The sequence below is a fragment of the Urocampus carinirostris genome, chromosome 20 (assembly GCF_059441175.1).
Source record: "Urocampus carinirostris isolate Australia breed hairy pipefish chromosome 20, RoL_Ucar_1.0, whole genome shotgun sequence".
NCBI lineage: Eukaryota > Metazoa > Chordata > Actinopteri > Syngnathiformes > Syngnathidae > Urocampus > Urocampus carinirostris.
Window position 1 is genome coordinate 13,620,739 of NC_142368.1, and position 14,738 is coordinate 13,635,476.

The following is a 14,738-nucleotide window of genomic DNA, read 5'->3' on the forward strand; positions in this document are numbered from 1 at the left end:
CTAACATTAACCCTCGAGCCTAATCCTTGACCCCTTAACCCCAAATCCTGACCTTCTAACCACCTAAGCCTAACACTTAACCCTAAACCCCAACCCCTAACCAACTAAGCCTAATATCAAACTCTAACCCTTAATCCAAACCCCTTAGCCCTAACCTCTAAACCCTTACACTAATCCTCAACCCTAACCCTTGACCCTTTAATCTTAAACCCTGACCAAATCTAACACTAAACCCTAACCTCTTAACCATAGGCCCTAACCCAACCACCTAAGCCTAATACTAAACCTTTACACTAACCCGTATCCCTTATCCTAACCCCCAACCCTCTAAGCCTAACACGAAACCCTAACACAAAGATTCAGATTCAGATCTACTTTCTTGTCATTCTTGTACACGTGTATACAGAACGAAATGTCGATACATCTGACCCGCACAGTTTCCTTGAATGTACAGATATAAATAAGATGTTGTATTGAGTTGGAGTATTGAAGTACTAATAATATACTAAATAATTAGAGCTATATATAGTATTATACAGTAGTGCAAAGAGTGCAAGAGGAGCAGCTGACCAGATGTGCAAAATGGGCAGTCAGGTAAACAAGTCAAAGCCCTTAAACCCATGAACACTTAAGCCCAAGTCCCAACCCCTAACCACCTATGCCTGATACTAAACACTAACCCTTAATTATAACCCCATAAAACTAAACCTTAAATCCTAAACCTTAAATTCTAACACTAACCCTCAAACCTAATCCTTGATCCCTTAACCCCAAGTCCTGACCTTCTAACAAAACCCTTAAGGCTAACTGTCTTAATAAATAAATAAATAGCAGCTTTTATCGTCGCCGGCGACTTTAATCGGGCATGTAAAGGACTGTACTTCCCAAATCCATTCAACACGTGGACTGAGCAATTAGGGATAAAACACTGGACCGTGTGTACAGTAAGCTCAAACATCTAGTTGGATCTGCCCATCTCTGTCTGTCCCTCACCCCCTCATACACCCCCCCTCCGGAGGAAACAAAGCCTATACAACAAAGACAGTTAAAACATCTTCTTTGTTCCTTTATCGCTTTGTTTTCCTTATCCTCACTGTAAAATGTGGAATCTGGAGTGCCACGTCCAATTTCGTTGTCACAATATATCCCATGTTGTAACAATGACAATAAAGGTACATTCTATTCTATTCTAACACTAACCCTTACCCTTGATCCATACCCTTTCATTATAACCCATAAACCTTAACCTTAACCAGGGTTGGGTAGGGTTACTTTAACTGGATTACTTTACATTACTTGCTAATGCTAATAAAAAAAAACAAAAGAAACAAAATATGAATAAAATGATGACTCACAACAAGTGGTAAGCTTTCTCTCCTGGCTTTGATTTATTTGATCTCCGACAAAACTAACACAAAATGCGACAGAAACAAAATAAAAATCAATCCAAACAGCTTGCCAACATCATTTTTGCCGTTCCGAGTATTCCGTTACTCCCCAAGCCTGCACAAAATTGAGTCATTTTATTCATATTTAGCTTTTTTTTTTGTCTTTTATTAGCATATTTGGTATTGGAGTCATCCAAAAGTCATTGAAAGTAATCCAGTTAAAGTAACCCTACCCAACCCTGACCTTAACCCTAACACTAACCCTCAATCCTTAACCCTAATCCAGATGTCATCCTGTTTAAATCTTCTGCCGACTCCTCATAATGTGTTTACCAGTCCTGTTATTTTTTTTTTTTTGCAAACGCCAAACAACGATAAATGAAAGTCTATTCTCGCTCCGAGGTCAGCGTCAGAGTCTCCGACCACAACTATGTCAAAACAAGCAGCGATACTCTCGGCAGCTTCAGTCCGACCTATGCCGGAGACTCATTAGCTCCCGCCTCTGTGGTCGCTTTCCCCCGAAGGCATTTCCAGCGCCATTAAAACCCAGGCAGCTTTCAAAAACGCCGAGGCAGACTGAAGCCTTCCAAACCCAAAGCCCGCTCCTTTCTTTAATTAGCATTTTCAAACATATTTCCCTGCGGCCTGACAGGACCAAAACTCCGCCCGATTAATTATTAACAACCTCGCTGTCTCCCGCTTTCTATTTCAACGCGGTTGCCGGCTTTCTACCTGCTCGGATTTAAATGCAGGCGGGATATTTGGTTAAATTTATAGATTCGAGAGCAAACGTTTTGTGCGCTTGATGATTGATTCCGAGCCAAATCCAGCCGATGGGAGAATTGGAAACTATTCTATCTACCTTGGTCATATCCCTCAAGAGGGGTGGCCGACAGCAAGACAAACACATACAATAACAAAGAAAATAAAAGGGGAAAAAATAGCAAGAACACAGACAAAAATTTTGGGACTATGTCCAACCCAATTGCCCAAACACCCAAACAAATTAGGCACCTTGGCACCTAAGTCGGTCATGCTCTTGTCCCTCCAGATGAAACTGGCACGAGAAAGCGTCCATGTCACTCAAGAGTCACAAAACACACTCTTGTTCAACAGCAAGGCCCGACAGCTTTTACTGGTTTACCCCTGCCGCATCATACGGAAACTTTTCATTCATTCATTCATTCATACCCCATCCGGAAGACAACAATGCTCAAGGTTCTTGGGTCAGAAATGACCCATTCCATCTATTATATCTTTGTTTAAGACCTTACAAGATTCCTACTCTGACCAAAAGTGATTTGAGTAATGGTTAGTCTTTTGTATTTCTACGTTGGTCAAAAGTGACTCATTTCATTTCAATCTAACTTTTATATCTATCGATCCACCTTGGATATATCCCTCAATGGCCAACCCAAATGCCCAAACACCCAAAACATTTATGCACCTCGGCACCGAAGTCGGTCATGCTTTCGTCCCTCCAGATGAAACGGGACACCAGAAAGCGGCCATGTCACTCGGGTTAGGGTGACACAACACACTCTTTTGTTCAACAGCAGGGCCCGACAGCTTTTACTGGTTTACCCCTGCCGCATCATACGGAAACTTTTCATTCATTCATTCATTCATACCCCATCCGGAAGACAACAATGCTCAAGGTTCTTGGGTCAGAAATGACCCATTCCATCTATTATATCTTTGTTTAAGACCTTACAAGATTCCTACTCTGACCAAAAGTGATTTGAGTAATGGTTAGTCTTTTGTATTTCTACGTTGGTCAAAAGTGACTCATTTCATTTCAATCTAACTTTTATATCTATCGATCCACCTTGGATATATCCCTCAATGGCCAACCCAAATGCCCAAACACCCAAAACATTTATGCACCTCGGCACCGAAGTCGGTCATGCTTTCGTCCCTCCAGATGAAACGGGACACCAGAAAGCGGCCATGTCACTCGGGTCAGGGTGACACAACACACTCTTGTTCAACAGCAAGGCCCGACAGCTTTCACTGGTTTACCCCTGCCGCATCATACGGGTACCCAGCCCGTCCTTAAGAACGCGTCCACAATCCCACTATCCTTTCACAACACCTCTCCCCACTCCTTTCTATCACCAACAAGAGCTCTAGCTTCCATTATATTTAGACCTCTTTCCTGCAGTGCACTCATAAAACTACTTTCGAAATATGTTGATGTTTTTTTCTCTTTGTTGAAAAACCCCGTGCTCTATTTTTTACGGTCCGGATGAGTTCTTTTTCGGGAATTCTCTCAGGTGCCGAACAGAGAGTTATATCTCTTTGTATTCCTCATAAATAGAAGGTAAAGTGAGGCTAGCGACTTGAAAGGGTTTGGAATGGAGGCACAATATGGCCGGAGAGATAGAATTGAAAAGGGGTGAAATGAAGCCTTTCCCTCCTTCGGCCTTGGTCGGCCCCCAGTGAAAGAAGTGCAGGGATAACAAAGAGTCTCTATGACCAGCGCTTTCACGGCGGCTCTTGTCAAACACGACACCTCTTGAATCTATTACTGCTTATGGTGCATGAGGACAATGGCTGTGTTAACATGCAGACAATCATCCGATTGGAAACGCAATATTGTATTTCTGGAGTAGTCCAAATACAAATGGGAAACGATGAAAAACATCCCCAAAAAAGAGAAAACAAATGTGACCAAAAAAAAGACCGTAAATGACAAAGTAAGAGAGAAAGGTACCTAAAACGACAAAAGGCCAAAAAATGAACCAAATAAATTCTGAAAAATTAGCGAAAATTACCCCCCCCCCCAAAAAAAAAAATGACGGAAAAACAATCAGAAAAGGACCCAAAGATGGAAAAAACCCCACCATGATCAACAAAATAGCTACCAAAAATTTGACCCCAACTCATCAAAAAATATCAAAAATTGAATGAACAATGACCCAAAAGGACCCAAAAATGTAAAAAAAAAAGATCAACAAAATAGCGACCAAAAATTGACCCCAACTCATCAAAAAATATCCAAAAAATGAATGAACAATGACCCAAAAGGACCCAAAAATGTAAACATAACCAAAAAACCATGATCAACAAAATAGTGACCAAAAATTGACCCCAACTCAACAAAAAATATCAAAAAAATGAACAATGAACCAAAAGGACCCAAAAATGTAAAAAAAAAACAAAAAACAACCATGATCAACAAAATAGCTAACAAAAATTGACCCCAACTCAACAAAAAATATGGAAAAATGAACAAACAATGACCCGAAAATGACACAAAAGGAACCCAAAAATGTAAAAAAAAACAAAAACAACCATGATCAACAAAGTAGCTACCAAAAATTGACCCCAACTCAACAAAGAATATCAAAAAACGAACGAACAATGACCCGAAAATGACCCAAAACGACCCAAAAATGTAAAAAACAAAAACAAACAAACCCCTACCATGATCAACAAAATAGCGACCAAAAATTGACCCCAACTCAACAAAAAATATCAAAAAAATGAACGAACAATGACCCGAAAATGACCCAAAAGAACCCAAAAATGTAAAACAACAAACAAACAACCATGATCAACAAAGTAGCTACCAAAAATTGACCCCAACTCAACAAAAAATATCAAAAAAATGAACAATGGCCTGAAAATGACCGAAAGGACCCAAAAAATGTAAAAAAACAAAACAAAAAACAACCATGATCAACAAAATAGCGACCAAAAATATCAAAAAATGAATTAACAATGACCCAAAAGGACCCAAAAATGTAAAAAAAAACAAAAAACAACCATGATCAACAAAATAGCTAACAAAAATTGACCCCAACTCAACAAAAAATATGGAAAAATGAACAAACAATGACCCGAAAATGACACAAAAGGAACCCAAAAATGTAAAAAAAAAACAAAAACAACCATGATCAACAAAGTAGCTACCAAAAATTGACCCCAACTCAACAAAGAATATCAAAAAACGAACGAACAATGACCCGAAAATGACCCAAAACGACCCAAAAATGTAAAAAACAAAAACAAACAAACCCCTACCATGATCAACAAAATAGCGACCAAAAATTGACCCCAACTCAACAAAAAATATCAAAAAAATGAACGAACAATGACCCGAAAATGACCCAAAAGAACCCAAAAATGTAAAACAACAAACAAACAACCATGATCAACAAAGTAGCTACCAAAAATTGACCCCAACTCAACAAAAAATATCAAAAAAATGAACAATGGCCTGAAAATGACCGAAAGGACCCAAAAAATGTAAAAAAACAAAACAAAAAACAACCATGATCAACAAAATAGCGACCAAAAATATCAAAAAATGAATTAACAATGACCCAAAAGGACCCAAAAATGTAAAAAAAAAACAAAAAACCATGATCAACAAAATAGCGACCAAAAATTGACCCCAACTCAACAAAAAATATCAAAAAAATGAACGAACAATGACCCGAAAATGACCCAAAAGAACCCAAAAATGTAAAACAACAAACAAACAACCATGATCAACAAGGTAGCTACCAAAAATTGACCCCAACTCAACAAAAAATATCAAAAAATGAACAATGACCGAAAAATGTAAAAAAAAACAAAAACTACCATGATCAACAAAATAGCGACAAAAAATATAAAAACAATGAACGAACAATGACCCAAAAGGACCAAAAAATGTAAAAAAAAAAACAACCATGATCAACAAAATAGCGACCAAAAATTGACCCCAGGTCAACAAAAAATATCAAAAAATGAACAATGACCCGAAAATGGCCCAAAAGGACCCAAAATGTAAAAAAAAACAAAAAAAAAACCCCAACCATGATCAGCAAAATACCTACCAAAAATTGACCGCAAAAAAATATCATAAATGAACGAACAATGACCTGAAAATGAACAAAAATGAATAAAAACGGACCCAACTACAACCAAAAAAAAACAATCGAACAACATCTTCAAACCAAAAACCCTGCAAAAGGCAAAAAAAAAAAACCGATGCAGTGTGCATACTTTGTCATCTTTTGTTGCATTCAGTTTCGGCTGCAATACACAATTCTGCGGCCTCAAGGGTTCAAATATTACACACTTCTCCTTAAGGACTGTGCCAACAGCAAAAGCTGTCAGATCATTGCTTTTGATCTTCTTAATCTTCTGCCTAGGTACATTTGTTATTGATTTATTGTCCTGGAATTCCTAAACTTCGCCTGCTTGGAATATTTTCCGTTTTTTACAATTCTGTTTATTGCCTCCATGTAAATAAATCCAACGCGGTCTTTTTCAAATGAGTCGTGTTGAGCAGTCGGGCAAACTGAGACGAGGGCTACTTCGACGCAAATTGCTCGTTTCAGGCTCCAAAGTACTGCAATTAGCGTTTCCAAGATAAACGGCACTATGTGTCGGAAGTAAGGCCGAAAGCAGACGCTCTTAGCCGTTCTGCTGGAAAACGTAAAAAAAAGGAAATAAGAAACTTCACAAAAAAATAGAAAATGAGAGCAGAAAATGGGTTTCTATTGCTCTTTGAGTCTCCATAAGGTTTCATTTACTTGTTCCTCCCCCTTCTGTCATTGTTTGCATGCTATCCTCAATACAACATGGAAACCTATCAATGTTTAGGTGCCATTAGTTGAAGCAGACACTGTTTTAAGGCCCACAAAATGCTCACTATTACGGTTCATTAGTTATTCCTCCTCCTTCTGTCATTGTTTGCATGCTATCCTCAACACAGTATGGAAACTTATCAATGTTTAGGTGCCATTAGTTGAAGCAGACACTGTTTTGAGGCCCACAAAATGCTAACTATTACGGCTCATTTACTTATTCCTCCCCCTTCTGTCATTGTTTGCATGCCATCCTCAATACAATATGGAAACCTATCAATGTTTAGGTGCTATTAGTTGAAGCAGACACTGTTTTGAGGCCCACAAAGTGATCACTATTACGGTTCATTTACTTATTCTTCCCCCTTCTGTCATTGTTTGCATGCCATCCTCAATACAACATGGAAACCTATCAATGTTTAGGTGTTATTATTTGAAGCAGACACTGTTTTGAGGCCCGCAAAATGCTACCTACTATGCTTTAGTTACTTATTCCTCCTTCTTTTGTCATTGTTTGCATGCTACCTTAAAGTATGGAAACCTAGATTTTTTAGAGTGGTTCTATTTAAAGCAGACACAGTTCTGGGGGCCACTAATTATGACATGTGACAGTTCAGTTAAGTTTTCCTTCCCCCTCTGTCATGGTTTGCATGTTAAAACAATAAATATGGAAACCTATTAATGTTTTGGTGATTTCAATTGGAGGAAATTGTTTTGGGACCTACAAAATCTCAAATGTAATGGTTTAGTTACTTATTACTCCCCTTTTGTCATTGTTTGTATGGTATCCTCGTTGAGTATGGTAACATGGACATGTTTACGTGCTATTAGTTAAAGCCAACACTGTTTGGGGGGCCATCAATTATGCAATGTGGCAGTTTGGTTATTTGTTCCTCCCCCTTCTGTCATTGTAGACACACTATCCACCTTAAAATATGGAATTCTGTAATGTTCAACTGGTTTTATTTCAAGTAAACACTGGTTAAGGGGTCACCAAATATTAAATGAGATGGTTTAGTTAATTGTTCCTCCCCTTCTGCCATTCTTTATGCTGTCCACATTCAAATATATTATAGAAATGTAAATATCTTTGGGTGGTTTTATTTCAACCATGAACTGTTTTGGGGCCAACCAATTACAAAATGTGACAGTTGTGTTACTTATTCCTCTTATTCTTTTGCATGTTATCCACCTTAAAATATGAAAATGTATAAACATTTGGGTGGTTTTAGTTAAAGGAGTCTATTTGAGGGGCACTGGTTATGTAATGGCACAGTTCAGTTACTTATTCCTCCCTCTCCTGTGATTGTGTGCATGCTATCCACCTTAAAATATGGAATTATGTAATGTTCAAGTGGTTTTATTTCAAGTATACACTGGTTAAGGGGTCACCAAATATTAAATGAGATGGTTTAGTTAATTGTTCCTCCCCTTCTGCCATTCATTATGTTGTCCACATTAAAATATATTATAGAACTGTAAATATCTTTGGGTGGTTTTATTTCAACCATGAACTGTTTTGGGGCCAACCAATTACAAAATGTGACAGTTCAGTTACTTATTCCTCTTATTCAGATTCAGATTCAGATTCAGATCTACTTTATTGTCATTCTAGTACACGTGTATACAGAACGAAATGTCGATGCATCTGACCCCCACAGTTTCCTTGAATGTACAGATATAAATAATGTTGTATTGTATTTTGGCTACGTATAGTATTTTACCATAGTGCCGATAGTGCAAGAAGAGTAGCTAACCAGATGTGCAAAATGGGCAGTCAGGTTAACAAGTCAGGTACACAGTAACATTAACACTGAAACAATAACGCTGTAATTACAATAGTGCAGAGAGCAATGTGCAAGGAGTGGCAAGCTATAAAAAAAAAACTGCCAGTAGTGCAAAAAGTCAGATTAGCAGCCGTTTAGATTTAAGTTAACTATATGTTAGATTGACCATTTAACAGTCTAATGGCCAGGGGGACTAGACTATTGCGGAGCCTGGTGGTCCTGCACCGCACACTGCAGTACCTCTTCCCAGAGGCTAGCAGAGTGAACAGTCCATGATGGGGGTGAGAGGGGTCCCCGGTAATGTTTTTAGCATGGGATAGGCAGTGCTTCTGGCCAATGTCCTGAATGGAGGGAAGTGTAGTCCCGATTATTTTCTCTGCTGTCCTCGTTACCCTCCTCACACTACCCCAGTCGGTAGCGCTGCAGCCTCCACACCACACAGAGATACAGCTGGTCAGGATACTCTCTATGGTGCCCCTGTAGAATGTAATGAGGGAGGGTGGGGGCAGGTGGGCTCTCCTCATCCTCCGCAGGAAGTACAGGCGCTGCTGTGCCCTCTTAACCAGTGATGCAGTGTTCACGGACCAGGTGAGTTTGTTTGTAATGTGCACCCCTAGGAACTTGATACTGCTGACAACCTCCACAGCCTTGTTGTTGATGCAAAGTGGGGCATGGTTGGGCTGGTTTTTCCTAAAGTCGACAATGATCTCTTTAGTTTTGTCGACATTCAGGACCAGGCTGTTGTCCCTGCACCAGCCCACCAACTGCTCCACCTCCTCTCTGTAGGCCAGGTCGTTGTCATCCCTGATGAGGCCCACCACTGTTGTGTCGTCAGCATACTTCACGATGTGGTTTGTGGCGGACCTAGGGACGCAGTCGTGTGTCATCAAGGTGAACAGCAAGGGGCTTAGGACGCAGCCTTGGGGGGAGCCCGTGCTGAGGTAGATGACATCTGAACTGTTCTGACCTATCCGCACTGATTGGGGTCTGTCACAGAGGAAGTCCAGCAGCCAGTTCCGCAGGGGGGTGTTGAAACCCAGGAGTCCCATTTTGTCTACCAGATGTTGTGGGATGATGGTGTTGAATGCTGAACTGAAGTCCAGGAACAGCATCCGCACATGGGTGTTCTTCTCCTCTAGATGTGTCAGGCTCAGGTGAAGCGCAGAGGAGATGGCATCCCCGGTGGAGCGGTTTGTCCTGTAGGCAAACTGAAAGGGGTCGAATGAGGAGGGGAGACTGGAGGTGATGTGCTCTTTAACCAGTCTCTCAAAGCACTTCATTATGATAGGAGTCAGTGCAACGGGCCGGTAATCGTTGAGTGATAAGATCTGGGGTTTCTTTGGCACTGGGATGATGTTGGCAAATTTGAAGCATGATGGTACTTTGGCTTGGTCTAGCGAGGTGTTGAAAATGTCTGTTAGTACACAAGCCAGCTGATCGGCACACTCCCTAAGTACCCGCCCCGGAATGTTGTCCGGGCCTGGAGCCTTCCTTGTGTTGACCCTTCTCAGGGTCTTCCTCACGTCAGATGAGTCCAGGTGGAGTGCTCTTTCGTCCTGATTTGGAACCGCTTTCGCTGCAGGGGTGCCGTTTTGTGCCTCGAACCTTCCAAAGAATTTGTTGAGGTCATTCAGAAAGTCCATGCTAGTGTTCTGCACTGGGGCGGTGGTTGGCTTGTAACTGGTGATGGCCTGAATGCCTTTCCACATATCCCTGGTATTGGTTGTGCTGAGGAAACGTTCCTGGATTTTTTGACTGTGCGTTCGCTTTGCTAGTCTGATAGCCCGGTTCAGGTTAGCCCTCGCTGATAACAGCGCCTCCTTGTCACCAGATCTAAAGGCAAGGTTCCGTACTTTTAGTTGTTTTCGTATTTCAGCAGTCATCCAGGGCTTCTGATTGGCACGGGTGCATATAGTTTTGTTATTGCTGACGTCTTCTGCACATTTACTGATGTAGGCTGACACAGAAATGGCGTACTCATCTATATTTATTTTGTTGTTGTAAGTGGCAGCCGATTTAAACATGTCCCGATCAGTGCAATCAAAGCAGTCCTGTAGTGCCTCCATTGCCCCCTCAGACCACACCCTCACCTGCTTCACTGTAGGTTTTTCTCTGGTCAGCAGGGGCTTGTATGCTGGAATTAGCATAATAGAAAGGTGATCTGATGAGCCAAGATGGGGGCGGGGGGCTGCTTTATATGCACCTTTGATGTTTGTGTAGGCCAGGTCTAATGTGTTATTCCTTGAAACAGTTCAGTTACTTATTCCTCTTATTCCTTTGCATGTTATCCACCTTAAAATATGAAAACCTATAAACATTTGGGTGGTTTTAGTTAAAGCAGACATTTTGAGGGGCACTGGTTATGTAATAACATAGTTCAGTTACTTATTCCTCCCTCTCCTGTGATTGTGTGCATGCTATCCACCTCAAAATATGGAATTCTGTAATGTTCAAGTGGTTTTATTTCAAGTAAACACTGTTTAGGGGGTCGCCAAATATTAAATGACATGGTTTAGTTAATTGTTCCTCCCCTTCTGCCATTCTTTATGCTGTCCACATTAAAATATATTATAGAACTGTAAATATCTTTGGGTGGTTTTATTTCAACCATGAACTGTTTTGAGGCCAACCAATTACAAAATGTGACAGTTCAGTTACTTATTCCTCTTATTCCTTGAAATAGTTCAGTTACTTATTCCTCTTATTCCTTTGCATGTTATCCACCTTAAAATATGAAAACCTATAAACATTTGGGTGGTTTTAGTTAAAGCAGACAATTTGAGTGGCACTGGTTATGTAATGGCATAGTTCAGTTACTTATTCCTCCCTCTCCTGTGATTGTGTGCATGCTATCCACCTTAAAATATGGAATTATGTAATGTTCAAGTGGTTTTATTTCAAGTAAACACTGTTTAGGGGGTCGCCAAATATTAAATGACATGGTTTAGTTAATTGTTCCTCCCCTTCTGCCATTCTTTATGCTGTCCACATTAAAATATATTATAGAAATGTGAATATCTTTGGGATGTTTTATTTCAACCATGAACTGTTTTGGGGCCAACCAATTACAATCTGTGACAGTTCAGTTACTTATTCCTCTTATTCCTTGTGACAGTTCAGTTACTTATTCCTCTTATTCCTTTGCATGTTATCCACCTTAAAATATGAAAACCTATAAACATTTGGGTGGTTTTAGTTAAAGCAGACAATTTGAGGGGCACTGGTTATGTAATGGCACAGTTCAGTTACTTATTCCTCCCTCTCCTGTGATTGTGTGCATGCTATCCACCTTAAAATATGGAATTATGTAATGTTCAAGTGGTTTTATTTCAAGTAAACACTGTTAAGGGGGTCGCCAAATATTAAATGACATGGTTTAGTTAATTGTTCCTCCCCTTCTGCCATTCTTTATGTTGTCCACATTAAAATATATTATAGAACTGTAAATATCTTTGGGTGGTTTTATATCAACCATGAACTGTTTTGGGGCCAACCAATTACAAAATGTGACAGTTCAGTTACTTATTCCTCTTATTCCTTGAAACAGTTCAGTTACTTATTCCTCTTATTCCTTGTGACAGTTCAGTTACTTATTCCTCTTATTCCTTTGCATGTTATCCACCTTAAAATATGAAAACCTATAAACATTTGGGTGGTTTTAGTTAAAGCAGACAATTTGAGGGGCACTGGTTATGTAATGGCACAGTTCAGTTACTTATTCCTCCCTCTCCTGTGATTGTGTGCATGCTATCCACCTTAGAATATGGACACCTATAAGTGTTTGAGTAGTGGAGGATACTGTTTTGGGGGCCACCGATTATCAATAATCACAGTCCAGTTACTTATTCCTCCCCCTTCTTCATCTCGGGGGTCAACTGAATGTTGAAAAACAGTCAACAACATAGGATTCCTGATGCAATCCATAACCCGGCCACGAAATATATCACAAAAAAACCGATGTTCCCGATCTTGTTTTTCAGCGATGTTGTTGTACATCAAAGATTGCGATTTACTAGGCAAAAGCATAAACAAACAAGCCCCTTAAAGAGCAAATTCCCAAGAGCGGCAATATTCCGAAACAAGAATCCAAACGAGCATGCGGGAGAATAAAAGCAGCGCCGACTCGCTCTTTTTCATCAATTCCTCTATTATCCAATCAGAATTTGAGCGGTATTAGTATCAGTCAACCTGACGGCAATCTGGTTTTATGTTCGTTAACTCTCGCTGAGTAATTACGCTCAATGAAGCCATCACGACTCTTTGATATGTTAATAATGTCGCTCGTTAAAACTCATTTCTTATGTCTTCTTCCGCGCAAAATAAACACTTCGTTTTGCTTTTTCCGACAATCTCTCGGGGGTAATGTTTGAAAGCAGTTGTAATGTACAGTAACCCTCGGGATACGGCGTTGCCACGTTTTCACTTTCAGTGTGGAAACACTTTCCGAAGGACTTGAACATTATTTGTACACTATACCCCCGGTGTCGGAAAGCATGTTTTCTGACCCTTTATAGGCCATTCCCTAGCGTACGACATCAAATACAAATTGTTGCAATATATGCACGGTAGACCCCGCGATAAGGTGACCCCACCATACGAGGCTTTTACTTTGTGATGTGGAAAAACCGTTATTTTTTTACTCTAAAGGATTTTATACATTTGACTATAAAGGATTTTATACCATTGACTACAAATTGTGTCTGTGAATGTGAATCTCCCTGCAGGGATGAATAAAGTATCTATCTATCTATCTATCTAGACATATCTATCTATCTATCTAGACATATCTATCTATCTATCTAGACATATCTATCTATCTATCTAGACATATCTATCTATCTATCTAGACATATCTATCTATCTATCTATCTAGACCTATCTATCTATCTCTCTATCTATCTATCTATCTCTCTATCTCGCTATCCCTCTATCTCTCTCGCTCTCTCGCACTCTCGCTCTAGACCTATCTCGCTCTCTCGCTCTAGACCTATCTCGCTCTCTCGCTCTAGACCTATCTCGCTCTCTCGCTCTAGACCTATCTCGCTCTCTCGCTCTAGACCTATCTCGCTCTCTCGCTCTAGACCTATCTCGCTCTCTCGCTCTCGACCTATCTCGCTCTCTCGCTCTCGACCTATCTCGCTCTCTCGCTCTAGACCTATCTCGCTCTCTCGCTCTAGACCTATCTCGCTCTCTCGCTCTCGACCTATCTCGCTCTCTCGCTCTCGACCTATCTCGCTCTCGACCTATCTCGCTCTCTCGCTCTCGACCTATCTCGCTCTCTCGCTCTCGACCTATCTCGCTCCCTCGCTCTCGACCTATCTCGCTCTCTCGCTCTCGACCTATCTCGCTCTCTCGCTCTCGACCTATCTCGCTCTCTCGCTCTCGACCTATCTCGCTCTCTCGCTCTAGACCTATCTCGCTCTCTCGCTCTCGACCTATCTCGCTCTCTCGCTCTCGACCTATCTCGCTCTCTCGCTCTCGACCTATCTCGCTCTCTCGCTCTCGACCTATCTCGCTCTCTCGCTCTCGACCTATCTCGCTCTCTCGCTCTCGACCTATCTCGCTCTCTCGCTCTCGACCTATCTCGCTCTCTCGCTCTCGACCTATCTCTCTCTCGCTCTCTCGCTCTAGACCTATCTCTCTCTCGCTCTCTCGCTCTAGACCTATCTCTCTCTCGCTCTCTCGCTCTAGACCTCTCGCTCTCTCGCTCTAGACCTCTCGCTCTCTCGCTCTAGACCTCTCGCTCTCTCGCTCTAGACCTATCTCTCTCTCGCCCTCTATCTATCTAGACATCTATGTATTCAGTTTAATGCAATAAAGATGTTCACTGACTGCTTTGGTTCAGTGTACAGTGGAAGGTCCAGGCTGTGTGGAATGTGAGACAAATTTCTGATAACAGAATGCCTGTGAGTGCTGACGCAGAAGGCCAGACGTCGGGGCGGAATATTGTGGAGCCCAGTCGACACGTCATCATGCGA

General features: G+C 40.9%; 1 long non-coding RNA gene across 1 annotated transcript in view; it reads left to right on the forward strand.

Annotated features, from left to right (window-relative positions):
- LOC148346307 (uncharacterized) overlaps window positions 1–14,738 on the forward strand; it is a 530,417-nt gene that overhangs the window by 83,727 nt on the left and 431,952 nt on the right. The window lies entirely within an intron of this gene.